This window comes from Sycon ciliatum, chromosome 7, assembly GCF_964019385.1.
Source record: "Sycon ciliatum chromosome 7, ocSycCili1.1, whole genome shotgun sequence".
Classification (NCBI taxonomy): domain Eukaryota; kingdom Metazoa; phylum Porifera; class Calcarea; order Leucosolenida; family Sycettidae; genus Sycon; species Sycon ciliatum.
The window spans coordinates 1,798,071-1,810,040 of record NC_088649.1 but is presented as its reverse complement, the minus strand read 5'-3'; positions in this window follow the sequence as shown (position 1 = coordinate 1,810,040).

Below are 11,970 nucleotides of genomic sequence, written 5' to 3'. Positions count from 1 at the left end.
TCGTTCACAAAATCTTTCGTTAGATCACTCCACCAGCAGGCTTGTTACGTACTAAATTTCCTTTTTGGTCGAGGTCCGTCACCCCGAACGGTCAGAAAAAAAACTTTAGTTATTTCGTGCCCCCTGTTAAACGAATATACTGTAAATATACAAATTTTCGGCAGCTATTAATTTTAATTTCGGCTATATTCGGCACCGACCCAAAACGCCTAAATTAAAACGCCGATGAAATTTTTCACAGCATCTGTCGCACTATACCATGCATTCTACCCCACGCCGAAAATAAATCGCCGCCGAAATGTCAAAAATCGTGAAGTGCCAAAATTTGCAGTGCCGAAATTTTGTATTTAATATTTACAGTAGCTGTTTTTTTTACCAGGCGTGGGCCATCCCCTGATTAGGCCTTGGTGGATAATGCCGGCAGAAAAATTGGCAGAATTCGGTACTTTTTCTGGTAAGTTTCATGCATGTTTGGTATGTGGATAACGAAATGGAGCAGAATTCGAGGAATTGCCCGCCATAGGTTTGTATGGTTCTGCCAATTTCGGTGCAAAAAAATCAGAATCTGCCAGAAATGGCCCAGAATCTGCCACCTTTTCGAGCATTATCCGTCATAGGTGCCAACTGTACATCTACATGTACATGACTTGTATATGTACTTCATCTACATGACTTGTATAATGACAGTCATATCCTAAAGTACATATTCATGTCGTACTCGCAAAAAAAAGAAGATCTACGAGCGTAGGCGCGGCTGTTTATGATTACGTCATCTGGTCATTGCCATAAAAATTTTTTTGAGTATCGATTTGAATTCAAATTTTATGTTGATTGTCGTGCCATTATGACAGTATGATATCCCATGTCAGCTACAATTATTATTATTGCAAAAAAATTAACGAATTATATTATTATTATTATTATACGCATTCCCGCGTTGAAGTGTAGCAGCAGTATGCTGCGTCCACAGCTTCGCTTATGCAGAATGGCTTGGGTGAGAGGAGAGGGGAGAGAAAGCAACAAGGCAACCAACATCTATGAAATTGGTCACAATAACATGAAGAGAACCAACCTACATACATGTACGCATGATTGCACAAGAATGGAGACGACCAAATATAATGGCTATAATCATTGTGCCACAAAACCGGTACACAGGAGATCTGACGACAATGTAACGAAACATAAAACTCAGTTACTCAATACAGGTTCCACTAAATTACAAGAGAACAACGCTACAACGTTAGAATTGCCGCTAAATTATCGCAAGTGTAGAGAACGAGTCCAATACAAATGAAAACCATGAACAGACTGTCCCGAAGTTATTTTGGGAACAAATTGTACTACATGACTGTACTTGCTGATACTGACGCTGACGGAACACGAATTTGAGTTGAATACTCACGAAGTCTTGTACATGCACATCATTATGCGCCGGTGTTGTGGAGTAAGCAGGTGCGTCAGTCACCAATCCAGCTTCAGCTCCACGCTCGCTTCAGCAGAATGTTGCCCGCGTTTGCTTTGCCTCCACACGGATAGACGACCAGCGCAGAGTCCCGCAGCTCCGTGGCCGTAAGGTCTTGATATTCGCCGTTAGCGCCGTCAAGTCTCAGTCCACCTCTCACACCAAGCCGCCCTATAAAAATCTTTCTCTCTCCATTGGAGTGCTCCCCAGTTGCGCGAGGAGACTAGAGAAATTCCTCCGGTGAGCGAGGAAGAAGAGCGGAGTTACCCAACTCAACCTAACGAATTATAGCGAAAGTTAATTCCAAGCGAAATGGCCTGGTCAGACTGCGGCGAAATCGAAATAATCCTAGGATTATAATCCGAATCTCCATAGTAACTTGCCGCCAGAGCGGCAAAAGCGAGAGTTGACGCTCCAAAAAAAAAGCAAGAACGGACCACGCTTTTCCGCTCCAAACAGGATTTGACGCTGATACGCCATTGACGCTGATAATCACTGATTTTTTTCATCTCGATATCGAGGAGCTAATTGGCCACGGACAACAACAAAACTCATAAGGATGGTTGCAAGGATTGCACTGAAGGTGTTGGCGATCCCCAAGGTGAAGGAATTTGACGTCGTTCGTGGAGATTACCACTTGACGCTCGAAATGAAGTTTGAATTTTCACTCTCCCCACATGTGTAGTGTGATCGCGATTCAAATTCTGGACGCTGTTCTGTTTTCGTCAGGCAACCAAAATTTGCCGCAGTCTGACCAGGCCCTAACACAGTACGAGCGTACCTGAATACTTTCTGCCACGGTACGGATGCAGTATTTGTGCTTTTCGGGTTACGTTTTATGGCATAAAATGATCTCAACTGATGATGCTACATGTACATGTATATTCGATTTTTTTTTAACTGGGAAAGTGTCTGCAGCGTCCTTAAAAAGACAAAGTACATGACTCTGTATTGTACTTTACATGTATAATTATTACATCATCCCGGTTTGTTTATATTACATGTTCACTGATGTATAAAAAAAAGAGTGTATCCGATGCACCCAATGCAAACTGAGAAATGTTTTGTAAACAACTGTACATACATGTACATGTACATGTACATGTACATGTATAATTATATCAAGGTACAGTCAACTTCGCTAATAACGACTGTGGATATAACGACAATTCGCGAATAACGACAGAATTTCCATGCCCAGGGCAAAGTCACATCCAGCTGAATTACATATAATGGGACTTCGGGTATAACGACACTTCGCGAATAAGGACACTTTTCTGATGCCCCGCCGAGTGTCGTTATACGCGAAGTTGACTGTACTGTAGTATTATAGCAATAAAAACTGCTTTATGGCAGTTTTCTAAAAAAAGTTATTGAGTTCTAGTCTATGGACCCCGTCTAAAAAGTAAGAAATTAACGAAATGTGATAGCTGAAAATTAAAATTTCACACAAAACCTCACAATAATCACAACACTTGAAATGCTGCTTTCAACACTAAACTTGTGCGGCACCAACAATCAAAGTGGCAACAATACATGCATCTGTTCCCATTATTTTCTTTTCATCTCTGTCCCCATTCCTGGGTTATTTGGACTTCATTCGCTTCCTTGTCATTGGACATGTTCAGTCCGTTCGGTTTGCGAATTTAAATAAACACAACCAACCAACCAATGCATAGGAAAGAGGATCACGAGGGGAAAAGGTCTTCTGCATGTAGCTTTTCATTCTGTGTGTGATTATTGTGAGGTTTTGTGTGAAATTTTAATTTTCAGCTATCACATTTCGTTAATTTCTTACTTTTTAGACGGGGTCCATAGACTAGAACTCAATAACTTTTTTTAGAAAACTGCCATAAAGCAGTTTTTATTGCTATAATTTCTTTTGTTTTTTCTGTCACCAATCAATGGAATGCCCTATATCAATATGTAAATGATGGCCTTCACATCATATCAATACCATAATTATTATACGCATTGACATGCAAGCCTTTTCTTGCAGAAAATGGCACTAGCATAATGCATGTTCTTCTGCGGGGAAACATGTGAGCAGTGGCGGTGATACTTTTTTTATACGGAGGTCATTCTGTGCATGTTGCTGTTGCAGAATTTCATGACTGTCATAAAATTGTCTTGCCTTTCAGATATTTCAGATTTCTCCACCCTCAATCAGATTTATTTGAGAAATGTAGCCATGCGCCAGGTGCGTGTCGCAGATGTTTTTGTTGATTCTGTTTTTATAATGGTTTATAGTCATGGGTTATCGTGATAAGGTCATCCAGCATAATATTGAAACTGAAATCGTAATCCTGTTGATGTCGATACAACTTTTGGAAGTAGTTCAATGACTTCAAACTGTTAGTCCACGATTGTCTAAAACAACACAGCAAAGGAGGAACAATAAACATGTATTAAAATGTAAACGAATACATTGCTGAGTCCAAAACCTCATTCCAACAACTACACTGATCCTGAGGAGAAAAGGGGCAAGGCTATGATTGGAGGTACTGAGAGATAAACAAGGCACTCCACAATAATAAAATCTTACACATCTTTTGGTGAGAATGAATGATATCCAGTCGAACCTCTTTACGAACTCCAAGGGACCGATGGTATTTATTCTGTGAGCTTAACCTATTTTATAACCAGAGAATACAATTATATCTCCAATAGACATACGAATAGATTTCTTCTACAGCGAAAGATTCTAAGCCACACCGACTCATTGACTCGTCTCGTATGAAACAATTGAGTCACTAGAGAGATTCTGCAAAACGAAAATGCGTACAAACTTTCGCTCTACATCATGAAGTGCGAAACTTCGGACCTTTGGACGCGAAACTTGCAGGGAACGCGAAATGAACTGTCGTAGGAAATTTCGTGAGATCGGGTCATGGCACTTGGCCCGCGCAAACTACGAAAATGTGCAGAACGCAAAGTTCGTGCAAAAATTCGCACACACTTTCGCAAGGACTGTCGCGAAACTTCGTTCGAATTTTCGTTTTGCAGAACCTCTCTACTGAACCTTTCTTTAGCAACATGACGGCAACTGAAACAGCAACAGAGAAAGTACGATACATGTACTTCACATTCTTACAGGTACTACAAACAGATTGCAGATCGTAATTCTTGCTTTGGCGGCACGAAACTTTATTTGGGGCAGTGCAATCTCGGCGGTACTCACAAATCAAACAGCCCAGACTTGACTAAACAAATCCAATCATACAAGTACGAGATTTTCACGAGACGAGACTGCACCCATTGGCTTGTTTCGTATGAAACAAACAAGTTACTGAACCTCTCCACAATAGAGATTTCCCCTGATATGCGAATTTATTTTGCAAACTCGGTCAATTGGTACTTGAACCTTTCCCTCCAGATTGGGAACTGCCAACGATAGTATGCTACTGACCAGTGCCTTACTTGTAACGTACCAATGTACAATGAATATGAGTATTTCGACAACACATCTAACATAACCCTTACCGTCAAGAAGTTGAACTCGCGTTCTTCGCACACTGTAGACAAGGGCAAAGAGATAAAAATGGATCTAAATCCGAATAAAGTCAGCACACGTTTCCGTAAATGAAAGGTGAACATAAGCAAATGAATCGAAGGAAACCGGTCAACTTAGAGATCACCTGTCATCGAGTATTCCGTAAAAGGAGGCCTCGCAGCTCGGCAGCAGAAAAGCAAAATTTAGAAAAGAGATCCTGTCAACTTTTCCATTATTTATTGCATTCCGCCCCAAAATCAGCACACTTTTCCTGAATGAAAGAGTCAACACAAGCAAATGAATCAAAGGCAACTGGTCAACTCACCTGTCATTGAATAATATTCCGCGAAAGGAGGTCTCAGCAGCGCCGAAACGAAATAAGCCAGGCCATGAGACGAAATATCCGAAACAGCTCATGCAAGAAGCAGTTCCAAAGAAGGAAGTTCCTCGCGCATGCACATCCGAACACGGATCCGCGGACTGCATGCACTGAACACAATGTCTGCCGTGCACGTGCACAGCACACGGCTACCACGCGTTGGTAGATCTAATACCGAGCACCTTACGTAGAGACTTACGTAGCCTAAGTGAAATACCGAGCACCTTACGTAGAAACTTACGTAGCATAGCGATGTCGTTTTTTCTGCCATGTGAACACAATAATCAGTCAGGGAGATGTCCTATCTAGGACATCGCACTCTGAATGAGTCTGATTGGTTACCTGTCCCAGAGTTGTCATGGAAGAGTCGGTCGCGCACACGCGATGAAAAGAAGTGCTGCGTGAGCATTTCTGAATGTATGTGGAGGATGCACGATCGTAATGGCGATGGATTTCTTTCCGAATTGGTCAAGTTTGAGGGAATAGGCGGAGAATATCAGACATCGGCGGGGATTGAGGTAGTGTATATTCGATTCTCCATCGAATACCCGACCGAATGGCCGTTTTCGTTTGGGGATTTCATGTGGGGTTTCTCGTAGCCACGCGGCGCTTCTTTGGAAACGATTGGTTCTAATTTTGAATATTTTGCCTTTGGAATGTTTCTTCACCATGTTCACGCCCCGTGCGTTCATTTCGCCCCAAACCTGGCCATGCAGAGGAGGAAGACGAGCCAGCAGGCGCTAGGCCCGTAAATTACTGCCTGGAGGATATTATTTGGCCAAAGCTTGCTGTTGGCGTTTTTGATTTCTTGGATACGACAGCTCTTGGCTAAAACTGGACCTTGGACGGTCTTTCTTGGATATCAACCCAGGACGTGGTGGTCATGGACGTATCGCCATCGCTTTCAGCCAGATCCTTCTGCTGCCTGAAGCCAATGGCGAAAGTAAAAACTTTATCGCAGCAGCAGCTACTGCTCTGCTGAAAGTGCGAACACAAATTGCTTCGCCAATCCTCTTGTGCACTTGCAATTTTCAATGCGACCAAAACGATTCGCTTGCCAGTTCCTTTGTCCAGGCGTACTCCACAACGAGGAAAATAAAATTCGTGAAGGTAAGAGGCAAGATACGAATCTCGACCCGCTTGAGGCAAGCCGCCAGGAGAACGACAACTATAATAATTGCTTTTGAGACGAAAGGCCTTCGTTGCGTTTGTTTTGAGTGCGACATGTTCATCTTCCTCGGACGCGAGTCACGTGTCACGATTACTATGGGAACAGCATAGTATGTATGCTGGGGCATGCTGGGTTCCGTGATGTCCTATCTAGGACATCACCAGGACTGATAATAGAAAAGCTGACAGGATCGCTTTTCTAAATACCTTGTACCTGCTTTTGCTGAGCTCACTTTTTTTATGTACCTGTACTGTATGTACATGTACGTGTACATTGTTAGATTGACAGCATGAAACAAAAATGTATCTAATACTGGTGTTTAACCAGTGTTGGGTTATAATGATACTGTATGTACATGTACATGTACGTCTGATGATTGGTTTTTGCCATGAAACTCTGAGTTACAACAAAAAACAGCCCTATAATTATTATACTTCCTTTTGTGTACCTCTTGTGTACATGTACTTGATGTTCAAGTAAGTTAGTTTAGTCGGTTCATGTCATCATGTACCAACAAGAGTACATACACTGTACTGTACATGTAACCCCCTACTCTTGGTACCATGCCAATCTAAAGTACTACTACAGTCCGTTTCAAAAAGATTTACAACCCTGGCGATCGCCCGCGGAGTTTGGCGTCTTACCGTATGAGCACTCGAGCGCTGCCTGGAAAAACTCACTGTGAACTCGAAGAAATATTCCGCGCGAAAGCAGGAAAAATGACAACTCACTCACGTTGATACTGTCATGTACGTCTGGTTTACAACAAATGAGTTCTTCCTCGTATCGATAATGGAGTCAGAGAGGACATGTCGAAACGAAAGTGTTGTAAATGTTGACGAGCTGCATGGGTCCCAATTCGTTTTGTGACCAAAATAGTTTCTTTGAGCTGCGATGCAATTTACTCACCGTGTGACGAAAACGACATCGACACGGACATATTCCCAAGGCCATGACTTCGCAAAGCTATCCGTGTGACTTCGACGACATTTTGAGAAAAGCAGACGCTTGTGAACGATGATAGAAGACGGCGTTGACTGCTAAATTCAAATAAATTGGCGATCTTGAAATACTAAAAGAAATCTCAAAAAGCTACAGCGTGATGACTTCCATTATAATTCACTCACACCATTGCAGTGTTGTGGGTGTGTTCACATGGCGTGAGCCAGTCAAGTGTCAGTCAGTTCGACAGGAAGCGCGAGCTCCAACAACAAGTCGTTTGGTGCAGCCATCTTCTTTGTCTTGTATGTACCAGCTTGATCACCAAAACAATGAAAAAAAAGTTTGACTTGAGGATAGGTTGGGATTTGAACTCACAACTTCATGGTCAGCAGACAGCATTCGTAACCACAAGGCCAAAAAGGAAAGGATAAATCGTGGGTTTTGATAAAAAAATCGATACTGGCTTCCTGGGCAAATTGTAAACCATGGGAAAAGGCCGGAAACCTGGCCGAAATTCTAACTCCTTAACGGTTGGTCCAATTGTTCCGAAACCTTCACAGAACAATTTGCCGTGTCCTGACAAGCCATTCTATGTACTTGGTTGTCCAAATTTCCCTTATCTTCATAATTTTTAAGACCCAAACCTGATTGTAAATCTTTTTGAAACAGACTATAGTAGTGAGTCAGTAAAACGGTATAAAATTAATTATGAACAAAAAACAGAGGTTCCAGGCTGTCCACAATGGTCCAAGACTTGCTCAATACCGAGAGGCAGCTGAGCTACAAATAGTCACGCAATAAGAAGACGGAAAAGGTGTTTTTTAACTCGCCACCTTTTCATTGGGCAGATCTGCCCGTTTGGTTTGCGAATTAAAATAAACACAACAACGACACGTTGTTACTTTAAGTCATATCAGCATGAAAAAGGTTTTTGGTCTCCCTCGCCGTACCCCGACTGTCTTTGTTTTGCGGCACGCTAAGTTATACTCCCTCGAATCTCGTCTCAACTTGAGGCTTTTTATTTTTGTTTTCCGCTGTATTCATCAGCTTACAAGTCCTCTTCTTTCCTCAATGTTCACCCTCCAGTCGGCTGCTACTTGCACCGAGAGGCGCACTAGAGGGCAATCATTCTCTTCACTTTCTTTGCCCGCTGCTACCACTAGATATGGCATGTTCTCTATTTCTTTCCTTGGCGCTGATAGGTGGAATTCTCTGCCTGTCTCGTGTCGTCAGGTTGAGCATCTATCCGTTTTTGTTTCGCTCTGTAAAGAGCACTTAGGGTTCCCTGTAACAAGACGGCAACGTCTGTAGCTGTAGGGCCTTCCTTATCAAAATAATCAATTCTACTACAGTGTACTACTACTACTACAGTACTACACGCACAGTATAGTACAGTCGTATTGTAGTAGTTAGTTTTCTTTGTTATGGACAGGGAGTAGTACTACTCCCTGGTTATGGATATGATTTCTTTTTTCTTTTTCTTTTTACCAGACGATACGCGTAGCTAGCTAACGCGCTCGCGCTATAGCCCTAGCATAGCCTAGGGCCGGCGGCAAACATAATTTTTTTCTTTTTCTTTTTACCAGGCGTGCGTAGGCCCCCGTACGGGCGTGTAATATGCCGGCATTTTTTGAGCATTTTCGATACAATCCGCGAACCCAGCACTTTGGGCTCGTGATGCAGCATTTTGGGGGAAACGGAGCACTTGGCCGTTGTGTATCAAAATTGAGAGAAGAAAAACTTCCCAAACAAGAACGTTACTTCCGCATTCCGTGGGTTAGCTTCTTGTTGAGTAGTTTATGAATTGAAAATATGGTGTTGACCAGGGAGCCTGGTTTTGACGACGTGTGCTGAGGATTACAAAAAAGTGAGCATTTCCCGGGCATTTTCGGCAAAGTTTGGGAGCATTTTCGGCAAGGTTTACGAGAATTTCCCAAAAGCATTTTCGGCAAAGTTTCGGGCATATTAGGCCGATTCCACACTACACCAAATCCTGCCTAAAAAGCCATTTTTCAGGCACTTTTCAGGCAAGTTGCCATGGCGATCACTTTGAGGAACGCTCGAAAGTGAAAAGTGCTTGTTGTCTACAAAGCAACACCAGCACCCTCTTTCAAGGCAACTTTTTACCTTTTCAGGACACTTTTCTGACTTTTCTTCAGCCTTTCGATTTTTTCCGAATGTGTTCCCTGTCGTATCTTTCAGTTGTGGTGAGTTGTGGGCTGTCAACAATGCCTAGGGTCATGTGTAGCCAGGAGCTTGAGGGCAAGCTGATCGAGCTTTGGAGCGGACATTTGAGGCGACCTCCGGGCGGTACAGTTCGCAGGAGCTACGCCGGAGGAGATCGCCATCAAGCTGAATTTGTTTGCTGAACAGCTCCGGGAGGAGGCAATCTATACTGCGTCGATCGTCCATTCCAAAATTGACAACATGAAAACGAAGGCGAAAGGACTGTACGAGACATACACAACGAAAACGGCCACCGGAATGCCTGTTGGCGAGGTTGACAAATATTCGACCTATGATCTGGAATCCGCCTACACAGCGCGCGCTAGCGTGGTCAAATTTCAAGATTGGGCACGCGAAAATGGGTGATATTTGGACCAACAAAGAGCCTCTCCACTACCGCCGTTGCTACATCAAGCACAGGAAAGCCTCACAGTCTAACCTTCAAAGCAAAGTCCCGTGATCGACACTTGTAGGTGTGAATGCAGCTTCACTTTATAAGCCACTTTATGCCTTCAAGGCAAAGCCACTTTCGGCGTAGTGTGGAATCGGCCTTACACCGGGCCCTAGGCTAGGTGTGCGTCATGTTGTAGGCGTTTCACACTCACGTCTTTATTCGCGTCTTCGTCTTCGTTGCCTAGGCGATCGCGGGAATCCCCAAAACGTGAGCTGAAGACTTCAAAACGCAGACGCGGCCCTGTGGGCAGAGTCTTCGGCCGGCCACGTCTTCGTCTTTTTTGTCGTCTTGAACTCTTGTCTGGCCTATCCGCATGCGCAGAGATCTTGGCGGGGAAATTTAAAGTGATGCAACCTGCTAGCTGCATCTGTCAAAAGAATTTTCTTCTTCCGTTCTCTTCGACTTTGACATTGAGGTTGTTGTTGTTGATTTTTATTTTACTTCGCAAGGCCAAACGGGCAATGTTGCCCAATTCTATGGAAGCGAATTTCAAATGGGAGAGAGCTACGGGGAGAGAGAGAGAGAGAGAGAGAGAGAGAGAGAGAGAGAGAGAGAGAGAGAGAGAGGGGGGGGGGAGGGAGGGAGATGATAAGCAATTTTGCGGCGTCAACAGAGCGATTTTGCAGTGTCAATAGAGCGATTTTGAAGCGTCAACAGAGGGAACACAAAGAGTTCATAAGCGCACAAGCACGCAGAGAAGAGTAAATGACGGTTCCGTTCTTTTCTTTTCATACCGGTGCCTTTGTAATAGGTCGCCGAGTGGTATCAGGAGGCACACACAAGAAGACTGACTAATATTATATTCTTCGGCTCAATCTGCCTGAAGTTATGTATACAACTGCTCCGGCTCAATCTGCCTGGAGGGACTCTCAGGAAAGGAATATGACTGCTCCGGCTCAATCTGCCAGGAGGGACTCTGTTATGTTATAAAGAAATGAAAGCATGGCAGCTTTTATAGGGCGAAAAGGAAGGAGATCATCATAGAGTCTGCATGAGCCATGAGTCATGAAAAAGGGCAAAAGTCTGTTGTGTCAGTCCAAACAGAACTTGGGAAGGCATAGCAACAGTATCTAAATGTATTAGGATGAAAGAAGCAAACCGAACTTTGGAGGAGAACAGAGGCCAGGGAGGGCATTAGCAAATGGATGCAAACAGGATCTAGAAAGGGTCATGAGTCATGACTGTCCGCATGACCTCAGTCAGGGTCAGGGAGGTACAGTACAACATGTGGGTGTTAGTTCTACATGTACATACAGGTACATACAGGTGTCATGATCTAAACTAGCAAAGATAATTATGTAGTATGCAATCCAACAAGCGCAAGAGAAACACAAGTGGTGAGAAGTGATATAATTAGCTTTGCAGGCTTGTCAGCAAAGGAGTGACAAGAGTCATGCAGTGCGTGTACGTGTACATGTGACATGATTCGAGGTCAGTATAATTATAGATGTAGTACTAGTACTAGTAGTAGTAGTCAGCTACAGTTCAGTACTGGCAAGGCAGGGATACTACACCTTTGTTCGTATCTTCACCTTCACCATGACGAAAACGTTTGATAATATTAATAATGAGGCCGAAGCTTGCCTGTTGCGGATCTGGTGCCAGATTTACGCTTCCAATGACTTCCGCTCCCCAAGATTTTTTTATTTTGAATATACTCGCGCCCGCATGCCGTTATTTTTTGCCCATGGACTGCTAAAAATGTTGCTGATTGTTGCAATGTTGGCAAAACGAAGTGTTCGATGTGTGTGTGTGTGTGAATCGACTTGTACAGCAAGTCGACGTTTTGGTTGAAAACGACGTCACAGAAAGACGCGAGTGTGAAACGGCTAGGCTATCC